Here is a 19,441-nt window from a genome sequence, read left to right as displayed (position 1 = left end):
AAGAAAATAAAAAGATGTTTAGGCGGGAAGCCAAAACAGTGGGCTACAAAGCCCTTTAATACTGGGTGATAAAAAATCCCGGTACTAAAGGAGGGCAGTTTCATTTTGCCGCGCTCTACCCCTCTTTAGTACCGGGTGGTGGCCAGCACCGGTACTAAAGATGCTACTAAAGGGCATTAGTATCGAGTGGGGGTGACGCCCGGTACTAGAGGGGATAAATACCCCATCCCCTTCCTCCCCCAACATTTAGCCATGACGTCGTCCTCGTCTCCTCTGGATCCTCCGCCGCCACCCCTCGATCGACATCCTCATTAGGTGTCGTTGCCCCCGTCGCCGCCAACCTCCGACCGCTTACTCCCCGACAACGCGCCGCCGGCCTCCTCCCCAACCCGACTGCGTGCCGCCACCCGCGTCACCGCCAACCTCCGCCCCGACGACACCGGTGCCGCCCCCCCACTTTGCCGGTGTATCCTCCCCATCGACCGCTTCCTCCCAAATGACATGCCTCTGACCTCCGCCCTTACCCGGCCGCCGGCGCCCACCTCGGCCACTCGACCGCCTCCTCCCCCCGATGACGATGCCACTGCCTCCCACTTCGCCGTTGTGGTCATCCTCCTCCTCCACCTGCTGGTCGCGCGTCCTCCCTGACCCAGCTGCCGACGCCCGCCCCTAGCCTACTCCGCCACCGATGCCTCCTCCTCCTCTCTACGAGCAAGCGCGCGGCTGACCAGGGGCCCGCGTCTCCTCTGTTGATGTTAGCCCGCGACCGGCTGATGTCAACTTTTTTTCTTTTTTATTTCTACATTATATGAATTAGCTAGAAATTGTAGAAAAATATTGAATTAGATAGAAAATATAGAAAAAATTCTTTAATTAGCTAGAAATTATAGAAAAATTGCAGGAAAAGCCTATAAATTGTAAATTGTACAACATGCCCTGTTACAAAATTATGCTAATTGTTTGAAATGTCTAGAAATAAGTGAAAATTACTTTGATACTTTTATAAATTACCAAGAAATTTTATGATGTTGTCATTTACTGTTACAAAATACATCAAATAGTTCAAAATGTACAAACTTCAATATTTTTGTAGTCAATTATTATCACAAAATGTATAAATAGTAGTCATTCATTTTTGTAGTCATTTTTTTGTAACAAATTGTAATAAATGTATAACTACTAGTCATTCCTTTTTGTAGTTATTTTTTGTACTTATGTGTATAAGTTATAGTCATTCTTATTATAATAGTCATTCTTTTTATTGTAAGAAATTGTATAAGTGTTTCATTCTTTCTTTTAGTCATTTATTATTGTTACAAATAGTATAAGTGTTTAATTCTTTTTTAGTCATTCTTTTTATTGTTGATGCCTACTATTTCTTAGAATAATTCTTTTTATATTCTATTATTTATAAATTGTATAAGTGTTTAATTCTTTTTGTAGTCATTCTTTTTATTGCTGATGCCTACTATTTCTTAGAATAATTCTTTTTATATTATATTAGTTACAATGGCACGATCAGAGAACGAGCAGTCTCGATGGATGAGGAATACCTAATGGACTTGATTGGTCAAGGTCGCACGAACGATTCGCCAAATGAAGAGGTCAATCACAGACAGGCTGACATCTACCTCAACATGTCTGGTGATGGCAATGAGGAGCAACCAATTGCCGAGGGAGGCAATGATGGGCAACAAGGCGAGGTATAGCAATTATTATACGTAAACATTATTTGAATCATCTACTTATCAAGATTATTAGGAATTAAGAGTTCTTTCATTTTCAGTCATCTGGATTGAGCAACAGGCCTACACGGAAATGAGGCAAGAAGAAGTTAGAGGGCCGTATCATCATCACGGAAATTGATGAAGATGGTGAACCAATTGCGTCAGACAATGCTAAGACTAAATTGGTGAATCAAATTGGGTTTCTTGTTAAAGATAACATCCCAATAAGCTTTCACAATAGCAAAAGCCCTAGAATCGATGAGAGCGTCGCTTCCACAAGTACGGTCCCCATAAGCTTCGTCCCTGAGGGAGAGAAGGAAATTATATGGGAACAGATAAAAGAAAACTTCACGTTTGAAGGTTGATGGTGTTTTATACCCATCAACCTACCGAGGGGTATCCCAAGGTAGTAGATTGGTTGGTGGGGAATCGTCGAACCTAAAACTCGAAGGTAAAAGCAAGAACACAAGACACGGATTTATACAGGTTCGGACCGCCAGAGTAGTGTAATACCCTATATCCTATTTGGGGTGTTGTATATTGCGCCCTCCACTTGGGTTTTGTTTGGTGTTGAGGATTTGGTCCTCTATTGTGGTTCTATGAGGTCTTCAGGTACCGATCTAGGGACCCCTACCCTTCTTTATATACTTTAGGGGGTAGGATTACTAGTCGGTTACAAGGTAAGAGTCCTAATAGGATTACATGGTATGAGTTCTAATAGGATTACAGAGGAATCCTAGTAGGAGTCTGTCTGGAGATCTATACCCGTCAAGCCCCCTAGCGCTTCATAGTCGAATGCAGCAGTCTTCGAGTACTTTTTAGATCCTCGCCGAGTAGTTTAGTGCTTCTCGAGTACTTTGTCTAGCTGAATCTTTACAGTTCCTCAAAGCTGCCATGAGGCCATGGTGTGTTCAAGCCCTTGATCGTCTTGACTTTGTAATCTTCATCTTTGGAATGTGATATGGAGGGTGGCGGAAGTTGCACTCCATATGGAGTAGCCCCCGAGCCTTAGGTTGAATAGAAGAATCAGGCTACGGATCAATAAAATCTTGAATCTTCTTTCTTCGTCTTGAAAAAAATCAACTGTTGAGTGTAGCTTATTAGCCCCCGAGCCTTGGAATGATTAAATAATCAATCCAAGGGTCTTTAGCCTTCACGCAAGTCATTATTTGAGTTGTATTGAGGCTCCAACCCCTGAGCTTATGAGCTAGGTGAGCCGTATAAGCCACATCTAGTAGTTATTAGCGCTTAGCCCCCGAGCTTGGGAGGTAGCAGAGCCATTATAGGTATGTTGAGCGTCCTAAAGAGTCGTCGTCAAAGCTTGACCTGCAAAAAGAGATGCATACATTATGTAGCATATTTGTAGAATATTGAAACTACTGAAATTTATTCACTGATGAATGTAATGTAAATATTGTGTGTCATGCTCTTGTTTCAATCATATTTTTCCTGAGTAGTTAGCTTATTATGTTTAGGCTCCTAGTCCCTATTTATCCATTACCACTGCGTGTGAGATCTTTGTCTCGTGTACGCATACTGGCACTGCTACTACGGAGATCTTTGTCTCCCATCCTAGCCTTTCACAAACTGAGGCTTGTTCTACTCAAGTAGATTAACAACCGCTAAGAGAATACATTTAAAATAAGTAGTCGCTCAAGTAGATTAACAACCACTAAGAGAATACATTTAAAATAAGTAGTCGCTATTGTGACAAAAAGACTGCATAATTGCGCGTAAAGCAATCATTGAGACTTTTCTGCCTTTTTGGTGAGGAGAGCGCGTGTTGCTACGCATAAGCTTTTTGGTAATTGCGCGTGGCTTCGGCTATGGAGGGGAGGCGGAGGAGGATGAGGTGGAGGATCTCGTTGGGGATTCCGCTGATTAGGTCATCACCCGCGCGGCGGCGGCGGATGGTGGGTGGCTCCATGGGAAGGCAGAGCACATCGAGGGCATAGGGCTCGTCAGGTGGTTCGAGACTACCGATATATAAGTCTGACGGAGGAAATCTCCTGAGTCAGACTCGGACGGCCTGGCATGCATGGGCCAGCAAATAGCCCAAAGCGGTTACAGGGCTCGGGCAGGCTTCCCCGTTGCCCTTCACCATCACCATGCTGATCGACACTGCTTATCGCTGTGAAAAAATGTCACTGATTATTCATCCGTGGTCTTAAACTTTGTATGTTTCTGCTAGACTGTTCCTAATCAATAGGTCAAATGCTTTGCAGGGTGTGTTTTTTTTTATGTCCCGGACATATCTATTTGTTGGGACCACCCAAGTTCAGTTCGCGTGGTCGCGCAGCAACAGAACTCACAGCGAACACACAAAAAGAGCTGGTTTAGAAAAAATACGCACGCAACAAGTTTTTCAGCAAGAAACGGCTCGTTTTCCCCTCTATTTTACTCACAGTACTACTACACAAAACGATATGTAAGGGAGAGCACTTTTTTCTAGACACACATCAAAAGATCATCCACCCCCGGTAACATGAGCGGTCTTGCAACATCTGGTCCACCCTTGTAAATGCATTTCCGAGAGCGGACCAGAGCGCAAGCCGCCTCTGAAAATAGGATCAATTTCTAGGAGAGGATAGTGACATCACCTATCCCTGAAAATGGCTATTTTCAGGACCAGACCATGGGATCGTCTATTCCTGAAAATAGGGTCTATTTTCATGGGCGGACAGTTCCATGGTCCGCTCATGGAAATCATTTTTCAAGAGCGGATGACGTTCATCCGCCCCTGCAAAAATCAAATCGCGAGATCCATCTTCTTTCTCTCACCTTTCTCTTTACCTCTCTCACCCGGTCACCCATCCTTATCTCTTTACCACGTCTCTCTCACCTTATCTCCTTACTATAGTCTTTCTCACCTTGTCTCCTCACTATAGTCTTTCTCTCTTCCTCCCTGTTGCCACATGCGGCCCAAGGTGTGGCTTGGGCGCCAGCGATGGGGCACCGCCAAGAGTGCGGTGGGGTGTAGTTCGGGAACGGCCGGCCATGGGCACGACGTGGGTGGTAGGCACGACCAGGAGTGCGGTGGGGCGGCCAACCATGGCGCGGCTCGTGATGGCCGGGTGCGGTCGAGGGAGCAGCCCAGGCATGGCTCACTGTGGCAAGCGGCCTGGGCGCGGCTGGCTTGGGGCGTGGGGTGCGGCCTAGGGAGCGGTGGCGCGCATGCTGGATGAGGACCACGAGGATGCATGCAAGCAGCGCGGTTGGCCCCGAGGGTGAGCCAAGCGAGGAGAGGAGATGCTAGGTTTTTTATTTTTTATTCGATTTTTTGGTAGGGTGATGGCATAACCTGTCAATGAAAATGAAATAGCATGGGTGTCTTAAGGCCTGCCCCTGTCAACAGCAATTTCTAGCTACGAAAAGCTGGAGCGGGTCTCAAGTTCACCCCGCGAACCCTTTTTAACCAGCCTCAACAAACCTTTTGTGTTGTAGTGTCAATCAAATCAACAAATGAATGACCTAGCGACACGTGATACACCCGTTGAGCAACATCCTGGTGGCCTAAGACTATTCTTAATGGCAATTTCATAGGCAATAAATGACAACGGCTCAGGACTCACCGGACAATCTGGTGACGCCCATGCATGTCACCACATCAGTTGGTGATACATGCAAGATCTGGGTGTCAGCAGCACAATGGCTAGCTAAGTGGAAGTACCACCAGAATAAGCCGGTGATACGCTAGTTGCAACAGCTAGTTTCTTTGGTTCGGGCTATAAACACCCCATTGATCGGTCATTTGAAGTGTGTTAGATCTTGGAGGAGGTATAGGCTTGGTTTCCACATTCACACAAAGTGCTCTATCCGCCAAAGTGCCCAAGAAAAGATTGATTGGTGGATGATTAGCATTGACCTGATCTTCCGATAGGTATGGTAGAGGCTCGACGTTGACAATCCGAGCTTCTAATCAAACACAATTTGGACCCCTGTAACTAATCGCTACACCACTGCTCGATTGGTTACAAACCAAGAACAACTCAATTGACCTCGCCAAAAGGCGAATCGAAGAACATAAGCAAGAAAGTGAAATAACGCAACATGAAGTGGATATGATTATGAGGTTCAAGCTCTCCACACGAAAGGACTAATCACCATAGTCGAGAAGACTAATAATAAGGGCCTGGATCATAGTAAAAGAAGTTGTCACTACAGTTACAATGAACGATGTATGTTTCTCAATTGCAAACTAGAACTAAAGAAAATCCAAGTTTCTAATGTGGCGGCTACTAAGTTTATGAGAAAAGGAGGAGAGCTAGGATTGGTGGAAAACAACATGGGCTAAAGGCTTGACGCGATACAAGTCCTGACATGGTCCAAAACTGGGGATGCGGCACCACACAAAATGATCCACGAGCCTTCTTGCACTGGGACTAGAATCAAAAGAAATCTTTTGTCGTTTGCTTACCAAAGCATCCAAGAACGATTCATGTCGATGTTGTTTGAAGGAGATATCGCTGTTTCGGTGCACGGTGGTTAGCTAAATCCGAACCGAATGCAAAGGTCAAGTTGATGACGACTTGTAACTTGGTTAGGGCATGGCTCGTGTGTATCCACGATATTGATGTGCTCATCATTGGGTACATTTTACTCATAAATATATCAATTTCAAACTAAATCAAAATAATATATTTATGACTGTGTTACCAAACGGGACTAAAGAGCCCCGATTGTGGATGTTGGACCCGGGACTAATGACTCATTAGTTTCGAATCCTGTTTTGTTTGGGATTTTTGTCCAAGGATGGATGTCTAGTTCTCTACTATGAATGGCGGTGCCATCATCTGTAGGTAACACATCAACCAAGGAACAACGGCACTAGAACAAGTAGAGCATTGGGTAAAGGACCTACAAGAGGATTATACCAAACAGGAAGGAGTGCATCATAAATGTCTGACAGAAAATCAAAAATGAAAAGTGAAAAATAAATGTGGACAGAGAAGACATCACGTGTGGTGGATATCATTAGCTGGAGATCGATGAAAACACAGGATTAGTATAACATCCCACTTTTTGAGCATTTAAAAATACGCACTTTTAAAAATTTTTCTTTAAACTAAACCTAATCTCCTTTCCCCAAATATTCAAAACTTCTTTTACAAGTAAACTCATGCATTAAACCTCCATATGTGTTGCATATGATTGCTCTCCCCTAAAAACTCTCTTCTAAATCTATTCTCCAAATAGATTTCCCAAAACCCTTCCATTAATTTGAATATCAACTGTATCTAAACTCTTATAAGGGCCTCATCAATCCTAGTTCCTCTCTACCCCACCCAAACTCCAAATTCCTCTAAAAGTTCTATATCTACCCCTCTCTCAAACTCACGAACCAAGCTCCATCCAAACTTGAAGTCTATTCCAAATTTATATTGAAACCCACCCTTGAACAAATAGCAAAACTAATCCTAAAATTTCTGGGCTGACTCTCCCCTTTTCCCTCTCTCCTGGCCCAGCCTACCCATCGGCCACTCGTGGCCTACACACCGGCCCAGCCTGCCACCAGCTCGCCTTGAATATTTTTTATTTTTATATTTTTTATTTTATGAATTTGAAGAAATAAATAGGTGATCCAAAAATTTGTAGAAATGGACCCCCACCGTCAGATCAAACAGTGGTAAACGGCTACCACTGTCTCAACTAGCGGTACCTTTGTGCATCCATCGTGTCAGCTGCGAAATATGCTTGCCACCGTCTGGTTTAGTGGGCGGCACATAGGTTGCTGGCGTGCGTGAGCCGAGGCTGTTTCCGTCAGATGACTTGGCAGTATCCGGTTTCCGCCGGATTAGGGGGCGATAACAGGTGCCGACGATTCAAACGGCGAAAGCGGAATTGTTACCGCTGCCTAATTTGGCAGTAGCTATCCCACGCCTTTAAAAGCCACAAAGCGGTCGGGGCAGGGCATGTGCTTGCGTTTCTGGAGGAAGCAGAGGGAGGCGTGTAATGGTCTTTCTGGAGGAAGTGGAGGGAGCCGAGATGAAGGGAGAGAAGAGGAAGAAAGGGAGGGAGGAGAAGAGAAAGAAAGGGAGGGAGGGAGAAGAGGAGAGGAGAGGAGGAAAGTAGGTTGGAGATTGAAGCCTGGATCTTTTCTTCGTTTGAGGTATTATTACAAATCCCCTAGTTTAGCTTAACTCGTAGTAGTTGATGTAGTAGCTATATAAATAGTGTAGTGTTAAGTAGTAGATGAAATCTAGGTGTTCATATGAGACATAGAAAAATATAGGTTTGTCGGTACAGTATATTTAGCTTAGTTATTTATGTTCTAGTAAAATTAGTTTGTTGATTTATTTAGATAAATTTAAGATGAATATTATTCGCAATGCATGAGTTATATTTTATATAGGTATTCATAATGTAGGTGTTTTAGGGGTTAGTTGAAATTATTACATTTAGTTATAATTTTTGTTCATGTCGTGCATATCTTTATATAGTTTTTCGGAATGTAGGTGTGTTTAGGGTTATTTAAATTTAGTAATATTTAGTAATTCTCTCTATTAATGTCATGTATGTTGATAGGGTAAACTAAAAATAATTTGTCTATATATTTAGATAACTCTAAAATTGTTATTATTGGCAACGCTTGAGTTAGATGTTTCTATTGTTGTTCAAATGTAGGTGTTGTTGAAGTTAGTTAAATTATGAACATGAGAGTAATAATATGTGTTCATGTTGTGTATATTGACAGGCATGTCAAAAAGTTTATTTTTCCATGTGTTCTATGATCGGGGGAGGTTAGATGTGGTCCAGAAGGGGTAGATTTGTCTGAATTTCAGTTGTTCTACAAACAATTACCAAGAGCAAGAGAGAGGACTTGGGCTTCAATGTGCAACTAGCTATTTAAGGCTTTCCATCTTGATAGAGATCAAGTTGAGCTGTCTGTTAGGGCTGTAGTGAGGTTACAACCTGACATAATATTTTGGGAGTTGATGCCACTTGAAGGAACCCAGAACTAGAGGGTCTATGTAAATGGTTGTACTAAGCGCGGTTTACCACTTATATTGTTTGTTGAAGTGTTTAGGAAGATTGGGTCTAGCAGTCAGATGCAAGAAGAAGTAGGAGGTGGTGAAGTTAGAGCCGAGGAAGGTATGGAGAGTACTGATGGAAAAACTGAAGAAGACAATGAATATGGGGTAGAAGGAGATGCAGAGGATGAAGATGCACCCCGTGAGCCAAATGGCGAGGCTGATGAGGGGGAAGACATCCCTGGATTAGTTGAGCAGGTAGAGAGAGAAGGAGAAGAGGACCATGGAGCCATGGATGAGGACTCATCAGATGAGGATGATGCTAATCCTGTCCCAAGGAACTGGTTAACTTATGACCATTCCAACCTACAGGTCAATGCAGGGAAAAATGTCCCTTAGGAGTACAGGGAGAATGAGGTTTGTGTGGGTGCTTTATACCATAGTGGGGATGAGGCGAAGGCAGCTGTGAAGAGATGGTCCACTTTATCTTTGCAACAACAGTTTAGGGTGGTGAAGAGCAACCCGATAGTGTATGATGTGTGTTGTGTCAGAAGCAATTGCCCGTTTAGGGTGCACGCATACAAGTAGAAGTGGAAGAATTACTGGGAGGTGACTAGAGTGTTAGAGCATCAATGCTTGCTAGATAAATTGGAAGGACAACACCACAACCTCACTGCTGATTTTGTTGCTCAATACATGTATCCTCAGATAGTGGAGAATCCTAGCTACGAGCCCAAGTCGATTAGTTGTGCCATAGAGGAGAAGTTCAAGTACAAGATTAGCTACCACAAAGCTTACCGAGCCAAGCAGAAGGAGTTGGAGATGAAGTGGGGTACATACAAAGCATCACATGATAACCTCCCTGCCCTGTTGCACACCATATGCCAGAGGAACGCAGGAAGCTACTACGACCTGAAAGCCTATCCCTGTGCTCAATTTCCTGGCAAACAGGTTCTATAGCGGTCATTCTTGGCCTTGGGTCCTTGCATTGAGGCTTTTCAGTGATGTCGCCTAGTCATTTGCATTGATGGCATATTTTTGACTCGAAGGTATAAAGGCACAATCTTGACAGCTATTGGGTCCAACGGTAACAACCAGGTGTTGCTGCTGGCGATCGCCTTTGTGGAGAAAGAGTCTGGAGATAGTTGGTATTAGTTCCTAGAGAGGGTTAAGCAGATGATTGTGAAGGTCATGGAGGGTGTTTGTCTAATTCATGATCAGCACAAAGGCATTCTACAAGCAATCGAAGATCTATAGAATGGCAGTGTGGAGCGTTTCAGGATGGCGCAGTGGCCAGACTTGAAGAGTAGATGGTGCATGAGGCATATGAGGGCAAACTTCCATAGTCAATTCAAAAATAAGACCCTTATGAAAATGTTTAAACGGCTATGTACCCAGAATCAGGAGAGGAAATTCCATCTACTATGGAAGAAACTTGATGAGATTACAAAGAAACAATCCAAAGACCTAGGCAAGAGGCTGGTAAATAGCAAGGCTAACCACCGTGTGTCTCTAGAGGATGTTGGACTGGATGGTCCAAATGTCAGGCGAAGATGGGGTAGGTCCATTAAGACATTCTCACAGTGGATTGAGCATGAACTGAAGGAAAAGTGGGCATCACTCTATGATGAGGGAGGTGCTAGGTGGGGTATAATGACTACAAACCTAGCTGAGGTGTACAACTGGGTCCTGCGTGGTGTTAGGGGACTACCCCTTGTTGGTATCATGGAATTCATCTTATATCGCACCATGAAGTACTTCAGGGAACGGTACGCAGTGGCAAATAACTCAATGGCCGATAATAATAAAATTTATGAATACAAGATGACAGAGTACATGGAGGAGGGGATTAAAAGAGCTCATAAGCATTGTGTTAATGAAGTGGGTGCCGTTGAACGCCGGTTCAAGGTTGTTTGCAGGGACAAATGTTGATTGGGAGGGAGGCATGAGAAGCACACACAAGAGTGCATCCTTACCAATGAAGGATGTGTTTGCTCATGCCAGAAGCCACGACTGCTTCACAGGCCTTGCACCCATGTCATTGCTGCATGCATTGAGGCAGGGGGACTTCAGACTCGTCAGTTCGTACCACATTACTTTCTGAAGGAAACTATATGGGCCACTTGGAGAAACGAGATTTAAGGATATCATTTACTAGGAAACTTCATAAACAATCCTGGTAATGCCATGCGTTACATTCCTAACCCTAATCCAGAAATGTTCCAAGGGGTTGGGTGACACAAGAACTGATGTAAGTGCCATGAAACAGGTCACACGTACAAGAACTACCTTGCAACGACATATGGAGGTGGGAGTAACCAAGTTGGACCATCAACAGGTGATGCAAATGCTCCAGCACGTGATTGGGGTCATTGTGCACGTAGGAACAATGAGGGCTTCTATGATTCATGTATGCAGTAGTAGTAATGGTGTTGTATGTTTATGAACTCCTACATTTCATCAACTTAGTCATATGTAATTTAATTCGTCACATTTGTTCTATGTCGAGAGACTCCTGTAATTGTTAGGTTGTAGAATGTAACCTAAGTTGTAATAGTAAGACATTTTAATAATTCCATATCCTGTAATATTTCATTTATGTTGTGTTTTGAATATCTCATGTCTATTATATTCTATTTCATTTATGTGGTATTTGAAATAATTGATATGTGTCATAAATTTAATTATTTTGTCTCCATTTCAGCTGTATATATTTCATTCGTCATGTACTAATATAATACGTGTTGTAGGTATGGCGAAGGAGCCTAGAGAGGGGCATGAGACCCCCGAGTTGCTCGACCCTTCATGGACACCGCTCAAAGGTCATTCATGTTAGCTGTATGGGGTGCCAACCTCAGCACACTTCGCGCACGTGTCCCGCTTTTGATGATGCCGATCAACGCTCGGTGGATTCCAAGGTACATTTTACTTAGTTAACTCAATTTCATGTTCTAATATTGTGTTCTTCTAAATAATAAATGCTATGCATGGTATAGGTTACGCCCTGTGGGGCTCATCCCTCTAGCGAGGTTGGTAGAGGGAGACAATATGGATGCTGGAGTGGAGCGTGCGGACAAGGCGGCATGTTTCCACTTCAACATGTCACTCCTAGCAGCTCTTCTTGACCGTTGGCAGCCTGAGACTCACACGTTCCACCTCATATTGGGTGAGATGGCCCCGACACTTCAAGACGTGCAGCTCCATCTTGGACTTCCTTGTGCCGGCAGGGCCGTTGGCACAAAGGACATGCCAGTTAGCTGGTGTGAGGAGCTTTTGGACCGGTTTGCCCACGTTCCGCAGAATGATCGGGCCGAGCCGTACCGCACCTTCAGCTCGACACATAGACCCACAAAGAAGTGGCTCATACAGTTCAATGTGAGTACTTATTTACCTACTTTTCATTTCATTATCGCTAAGTTTTGTGAATGTGTCAAGTAACTTGTATTGTTGTGCAGGCCGACTACATGAGAGCCGACGACACCACAGTTGCGCGGCACTTGGAGGCGTACTTACTGTGGCTCTTTGGGTGATCATGTTCTTCACGTCCCAGGGGAACTCGGTGCCTAAGCACCTCCTTCCTTATGCGAGGGCTATAGTGGAGGCCTCGCTTGACGAGGTTCCACAGTACAGCTGGGGTTCAGCTATATTGGCGGCAACCTACAGGGGGCTTTGCATGGGCAGCTGTAAGGTAAACTCAATGGAGCCCATCTTCATTGGTTTCCCATTGCTTCTTCAACTTTGGTCGTGCGAGCGCTTCCCGATAGGTCGGCCATTTCCTGTTTGTGAAATATTTTTTTGTAGGGATTGTGGGTTGGAATTCAAACGAAGAAGTCATACCCAGACTTTGTCAGTCAGCTCGACGCTCTTGTCAACACCAACATCAAGTGGACACCCTACACTGTAGCGGACATCCACGCTTGTGCCCCGCATGGGCTGTCTTCCTTATGCCTGCAAGACTGAGAGTACTGGATGATAAAGAGGCCACTAGTGTACGACATCCACGTTCTGGATTACACGGTACACCATGTGATGAGGCAGTTCCACCGGTACCAGGACTCCCCACAACCTATTACTTGGATTGTCTCGGCCGACGTTCACAGGTACACCCCATCTAATCATTTTTCATCTAATAAAGAACTCGGTGCCTAAGCACCTCCTTCCTTATGCAATTATGCCTATTACTTGGATAGACAAACAAGGGATATCGAGCTTGTACTCACTATTTAGATGATACTTGCAGCATGTATTTGAAACACTGTTGGAAGGTTGTGTATACGGGCCATCGTCGATTTCTTCCTGCTAAGCACTCGTCAAGAAAGAAAGGGAAGCATTTTGAAGGGAAAGAAGAAAAACGTACTAAGGTCATTCACCGTAATGGTAAACATGTATTTTCTATGATAAAGGATGTGAGGGTGGTCTTTGGCAAGGGCTCTGATAGCCAACCTGTTCCGAACAATGAGAACGGACATGCACCCATGTGGAAGAAGAAATCTATATTTTCGAAGCTACCTTATTAGGAAGTCCTTGAGGTCCGTAATGCAATCGATGTGATGCACTTGACTAAAAACTTTATGTTAACGTGCTTGGCTTCCTAGGTACATATGGAAAGGAAAAGGATACAATTGAAGCACGTCGGGACCTAAAACGTATGAAACAACAAGATGGCCTACATTTGGAAAAGAGAGATGGTGGACATTACTTGCATCCTGCCAGTTACCCTCTCAACAAGGAAGAGAAGGAAAGCATGTTTTAGAGCTTGAATACTATCAAGGTCCCATCGAGGTACTCCTTGAATATACTGGGAATAATAAATATTAAAGAGAAGAAATTCATAAATCTAAAGGCCCATAACTGTCATGTCCTGATGATGCAATTGCTGCCTATTGCACTGAGGGGTATTCTACCAGAGAATGTGAGAATGGCAATCGTGAAGCTATGTGCATTCCTCAATATGATTTCTTAGAAGGCAATCTATCCAAACAATCTACTAAAGCTGCAGAATGACATGGTGCCATGCCTACTCAGCTTTGAGATGGTCTTTCCACCTTCCTTCTTTACTATCATGACCCACCTTCTAGTCCACCTTGTTGAAGAGATTTTTGTTCTTGGTCCTGTATTTCTACACAACATGTTCCCTTTCGACAGGTTTATAGCAGTTTTGAAGAAGTATGCTCATAATTGTGCCCGTCCAGAAGGAAGCATCGCAAAAGGGATATGGAATAGAGGAGGTCATTGAGTTTTGTGTTGACTTTATTGACGATCTGAGTTTGATTAGAGTCCCTATATCATGCCATGAGGGGAGACTCAAGGGAAAGGGCACACTAGGGAGGAAAGCTCAGATGGACATCGATAAGAGTACATTTCGTAAAGCACACTTCACGATCCTGCAACAATCATCCCTGGTGGCTCCAAATACGAAGTAGCACAAGACCATTGTACGGTCCTCAAACCAGGGGAAGACTGAGGCTTGGATTACTCATTATCACATTGCCACTTTCCCATCTTAGTTGTGGTAACGACTGATGGGTGATGACACGATTGAAAAGCAACTAGCATGGTTGGCTAGGGGTCCGTAAATGGGTACAAATTTTACACAAGAGCCCAAGACCAAAAGAGCACAAACCAAAATAGTGGTGTCTGTATAGATGCAACAGACAACATTGGAAAAAAGACAGATACTATGGTTCATTGAGGAGATATGGGAACTCGACTATGGACCTTTGAAAATCCCTTTGTTTCGGTGCCAATGGGTGAAACTTACTGGAGGAGGGTGTAACGACAGACAACTATGGGATGATAATAGTGGACCTCAACAAGATTAGATATAGAGATGAACCATTCATCCTAGCCCATGATGTGGCTCAAGTTTTCTATGTGAAGGACATGTCAAGAAAATCAAAATAGAAGGATACTAATAAGTCAGATGACCAGCCAAAGCAGCACATAGTTCTTCTAGGGAAAAAGGAAAATTATTGGAGTTGAGGACAAGATTGACATTTTAGAAGATTATGATCGGTTCAATGATCTTCCTCCATTTTTAGTCAATCTTGACCCAACCATCCTGTTTACGTCATGATCACGACCAAGGGACATTTGAGAAGAGGAAGGTCATTAACGTTCCGTTAGATGATGATGTGTAATGTATTAGAACTATTATGCTGTGTTTTGTAGTCAAAGTGACAAAGTAATGCAAAAACGCATTGTAATGATATGTCATGTATTCTATGGCTTTATTAAATATTTCAACATTTTGTAGCACCATTAAATATTAAACAATAAATTTACTACAATTAAACAAGTACAAGACTAAGTCATCGTAAACATGTTAATAACACAGCTGGCACTTTTTTTCTAATTTTTTGCATCGTCAAAATTTCTATTTTTTTGAATTTTAAAGTTAACATAAGTATCATGAACATTATAACCTATTACTAAGTTAAAATTAATAATTTTACTATGTTTGATATTTAACTGCATCTAATATTTTTATACATCAAGCTAACAAATTATTTTTGTATTTTTTGAATGTTATTTGATTTCCTACACAATAAATTAATATAATAGCAATTGTAAAAGAAAGAAAATAAAAAGATGTTTAGGCGGGAAGCCAAAACAGTGGGCTACAAAGCCCTTTAATACTGGGTGATAAAAAATCCCGGTACTAAAGGAGGGCAGTTTCATTTTGCCGCGCTCTACCCCTCTTTAGTACCGGGTGGTGGCCAGCACCGGTACTAAAGATGCTACTAAAGGGCATTAGTATCGAGTGGGGGTGACGCCCGGTACTAGAGGGGATAAATACCCCATCCCCTTCCTCCCCCAACATTTAGCCATGACGTCGTCCTCGTCTCCTCTGGATCCTCCGCCGCCACCCCTCGATCGACATCCTCATTAGGTGTCGTTGCCCCCGTCGCCGCCAACCTCCGACCGCTTACTCCCCGACAACGCGCCGCCGGCCTCCTCCCCAACCCGACTGCGTGCCGCCACCCGCGTCACCGCAAACCTCCGCCCCGACGACACCGGTGCCGCCCCCCCCACTTTGCGGGTGTATCCTCCCCATCGACCGCTTCCTCCCAAATGACATGCCTTTGACCTCCGCCCTTACCCGGCCGCCGGCGCCCACCTCGGCCACTCGACCGCCTCCTCCCCCCGATGACGATGCCACTGCCTCCCACTTCGCCGTTGTGGTCATCCTCCTCCTCCACCTGCTGGTCGCGCGTCCTCCCTGACCCAGCTGCCGACGCCCGCCCCTGGCCTACTCCGCCACCGATGCCTCCTCCTCCTCTCTACGAGCAAGCGCGCGGCTGACCAGGGGCCCGCGTCTCCTCTGTTGATGTTAGCCCGCGACCGGCTGATGTCAACTTTTTTTCTTTTTTATTTCTACATTATATGAATTAGCTAGAAATTGTAGAAAAATATTGAATTAGATAGAAAATATAGAAAAAATTCTTTAATTAGCTAGAAATTATAGAAAAATTGCAGCAAAAGCCTATAAATTGTAAATTGTACAACATGCCCTGTTACAAAATTATGTTAATTGTTTGAAATGTCTAGAAATAAGTGAAAATTACTTTGATACTTTTATAAATTACCAAGAAATTTTATGATGTTGTCATTTACTGTTACAAAATACATCAAATAGTTCAAAATGTACAAACTTCAATATTTTTGTAGTCAATTATTATCACAAAATGTATAAATAGTAGTCATTCATTTTTGTAGTCATTTTTTGTAACAAATTGTAATAAATGTATAACTACTAGTCATTCCTTTTTGTAGTTATTTTTTGTAATTATGTGTATAAGTTATAGTCATTCTTATTATAATAGTCATTCTTTTTATTGTAAGAAATTGTATAAGTGTTTCATTCTTTCTTTTAGTCATTTATTATTGTTACAAATAGTATAAGTGTTTAATTCTTTTTTAGTCATTCTTTTTATTGTTGATGCCTACTATTTCTTAGAATAATTCTTTTTATATTCTATTATTTATAAATTGTATAAGTGTTTAATTCTTTTTGTAGTCATTCTTTTTATTGCTGATGCCTACTATTTCTTAGAATAATTCTTTTTATATTATATTAGTTACAATGGCACGATCAGAGAACGAGCAGTCTCGATGGATGAGGAATACCTAATGGACTTGATTGGTCAAGGTCGCACGAACGATTCGCCAAATGAAGAGGTCAATCACAGACAGGCTGACATCTACCTCAACATGTCTGGTGATGGCAATGAGGAGCAACCAATTGCCGAGGGAGGCAATGATGGGCAACAAGGCGAGGTATAGCAATTATTATACGTAAACATTATTTGAATCGTCTACTTATCAAGATTATTAGGAATTAAGAGTTCTTTCATTTTCAGTCATCTGGATTGAGCAACAGGCCTCCACGGAAATGAGGCAAGAAGAAGTTAGAGGGCCGTATCATCATCACGGAAATTGATGAAGATGGTGAACCAATTGCGTCAGACAATGCTAAGACTAAATTGGTGAATCAAATTGGGTTTCTTGTTAAAGATAACATCCCAATAAGCTTTCACAATAGCAAAAGCCCTAGAATCGATGAGAGCGTCGCTTCCACAAGTATGGTCCCCATAAGCTTCGTCCCTGAGGGAGAGAAGGAAATTATATGGGAACAGATAAAAGAAAACTTCACGTTTGAAGGTTGATGGTGTTTTATACCCATCAACCTACCGAGGGGTATCCCAAGGTAGTAGATTGGTTGGTGGGGAATCGTCGAACCTAAAACTCGAAGGTAAAAGCAAGAACACAAGACACGGATTTATACAGGTTCGGACCGCCAGAGTAGTGTAATACCCTATATCCTATTTGGGGTGTTGTATATTGCGCCCTCCACTTGGGTTTTGTTTGGTGTTGAGGATTTGGTCCTCTATTGTGGTTCTATGAGGTCTTCAGGTACCGATCTAGGGACCCCTACCCTTCTTTATATACTTTAGGGGGTAGGATTACTAGTCGGTTACAAGGTAAGAGTCCTAATAGGATTACATGGTATGAGTTCTAATAGGATTACAGAGGAATCCTAGTAGGAGTCTGTCTGGAGATCTATACCCGTCAAGCCCCCTAGCGCTTCATAGTCGAATGCAGCAGTCTTCGAGTACTTTTTAGATCCTCGCCGAGTAGTTTAGTGCTTCTCGAGTACTTTGTCTAGCTGAATCTTTACAGTTCCTCAAAGCTGCCATGAGGCCATGGTGTGTTCAAGCCCTTGATCGTCTTGACTTTGTAATCTTCATCTTTGGAATGTGATATGGAGGGTGGCGGAAGTTGCACTCCATATGGAGTAGCCCCCGAGCCTTAGGTTGAATAGAAGAATCAGGCTACGGATCAATAAAATCTTGAATCTTCTTTCTTCGTCTTGAAAAAAATCAACTGTTGAGTGTAGCTTATTAGCCCCCGAGCCTTGGAATGATTAAATAATCAATCCAAGGGTCTTTAGCCTTCACGCAAGTCATTATTTGAGTTGTATTGAGGCTCCAACCCCTGAGCTTATGAGCTAGGTGAGCCGTATAAGCCACATCTAGTAGTTATTAGCGCTTAGCCCCCGAGCTTGGGAGGTAGCAGAGCCATTATAGGTATGTTGAGCGTCCTAAAGAGTCGTCGTCAAAGCTTGACCTGCAAAAAGAGATGCATACATTATGTAGCATATTTGTAGAATATTGAAACTACTGAAATTTATTCACTGATGAATGTAATGTAAATATTGTGTGTCATGCTCTTGTTTCAATCATATTTTTCCTGAGTAGTTAGCTTATTATGTTTAGGCTCCTAGTCCCTATTTATCCATTACCACTGCGTGTGAGATCTTTGTCTCGTGTACGCATACTGGCACTGCTACTACGGAGATCTTTGTCTCCCATCCTAGCCTTTCACAAACTGAGGCTTGTTCTACTCAAGTAGATTAACAACCGCTAAGAGAATACATTTAAAATAAGTAGTCGCTCAAGTAGTTGTTGATGCAACCAACTAGTCGGAGTCGATTCCGACTAGTTGTTGATCACATGGAACCGGCCGTCGACTAGTTTTCTAGTCAAGACTAGTCGAAGTAGGCCGTTCTCGACTAGTTTTCTAGTCGACACGAGTAGTCGAAGTAGTAATCGGTGACTTGATGCGGCCGGATGTCGGGGTAGCAATGCTCGCGTACATCTCCTATGTACGTTAGGCTATGATTTTGAGGTCTTGTGGTAGCCTTCCATGTGGGTGTAGCACAAATCCCTCAAAATTGCTTTTTCACGGAAAGTAGTCAGGGTTGATTATTTGCCTCAATCCGCACGTGACTGTAATAGATCTTTGTCATTTTGGGAATTATGAAGTGGGTCCTTCAGTCTGCCTGATCTCCCAACTCGAATTGGATTTGCCTCTGCCTTGATCGACGAGCCGCATGCAACAGCCTGCGGTGGAAACCGACTCGATCTTCGACTTGAAGGCGGAGCACATTGATTCTGTCTCGGCATAGATTTGTCTACTCGAAACTCCGACTCGGCAACTTGCTTCTTGTCGAGTAGATTGATCTTGATGATGACGTCCTTCAAGCTCGCTCGATGATCTCGATAATCACCCATACCTATCACGCCAGATGTTGGTGTTTAATGCCCGTCAACCTACCGAGAGGTATCCCAAGGTAGTAGATTGGTTGGTGGGGAATCGTCGAACCTAAAACTCAAAGGTAAAAGCGAGGATACAAGACACAGATTTATACAGGTTCGGGCCGCTAGAGTAGCGTAATAC

This window comes from Setaria viridis, chromosome 3 (assembly GCF_005286985.2).
Source record: "Setaria viridis chromosome 3, Setaria_viridis_v4.0, whole genome shotgun sequence".
In the NCBI taxonomy this organism is placed as follows: domain Eukaryota; kingdom Viridiplantae; phylum Streptophyta; class Magnoliopsida; order Poales; family Poaceae; genus Setaria; species Setaria viridis.
This window is presented reverse-complemented; position numbering follows the sequence as displayed.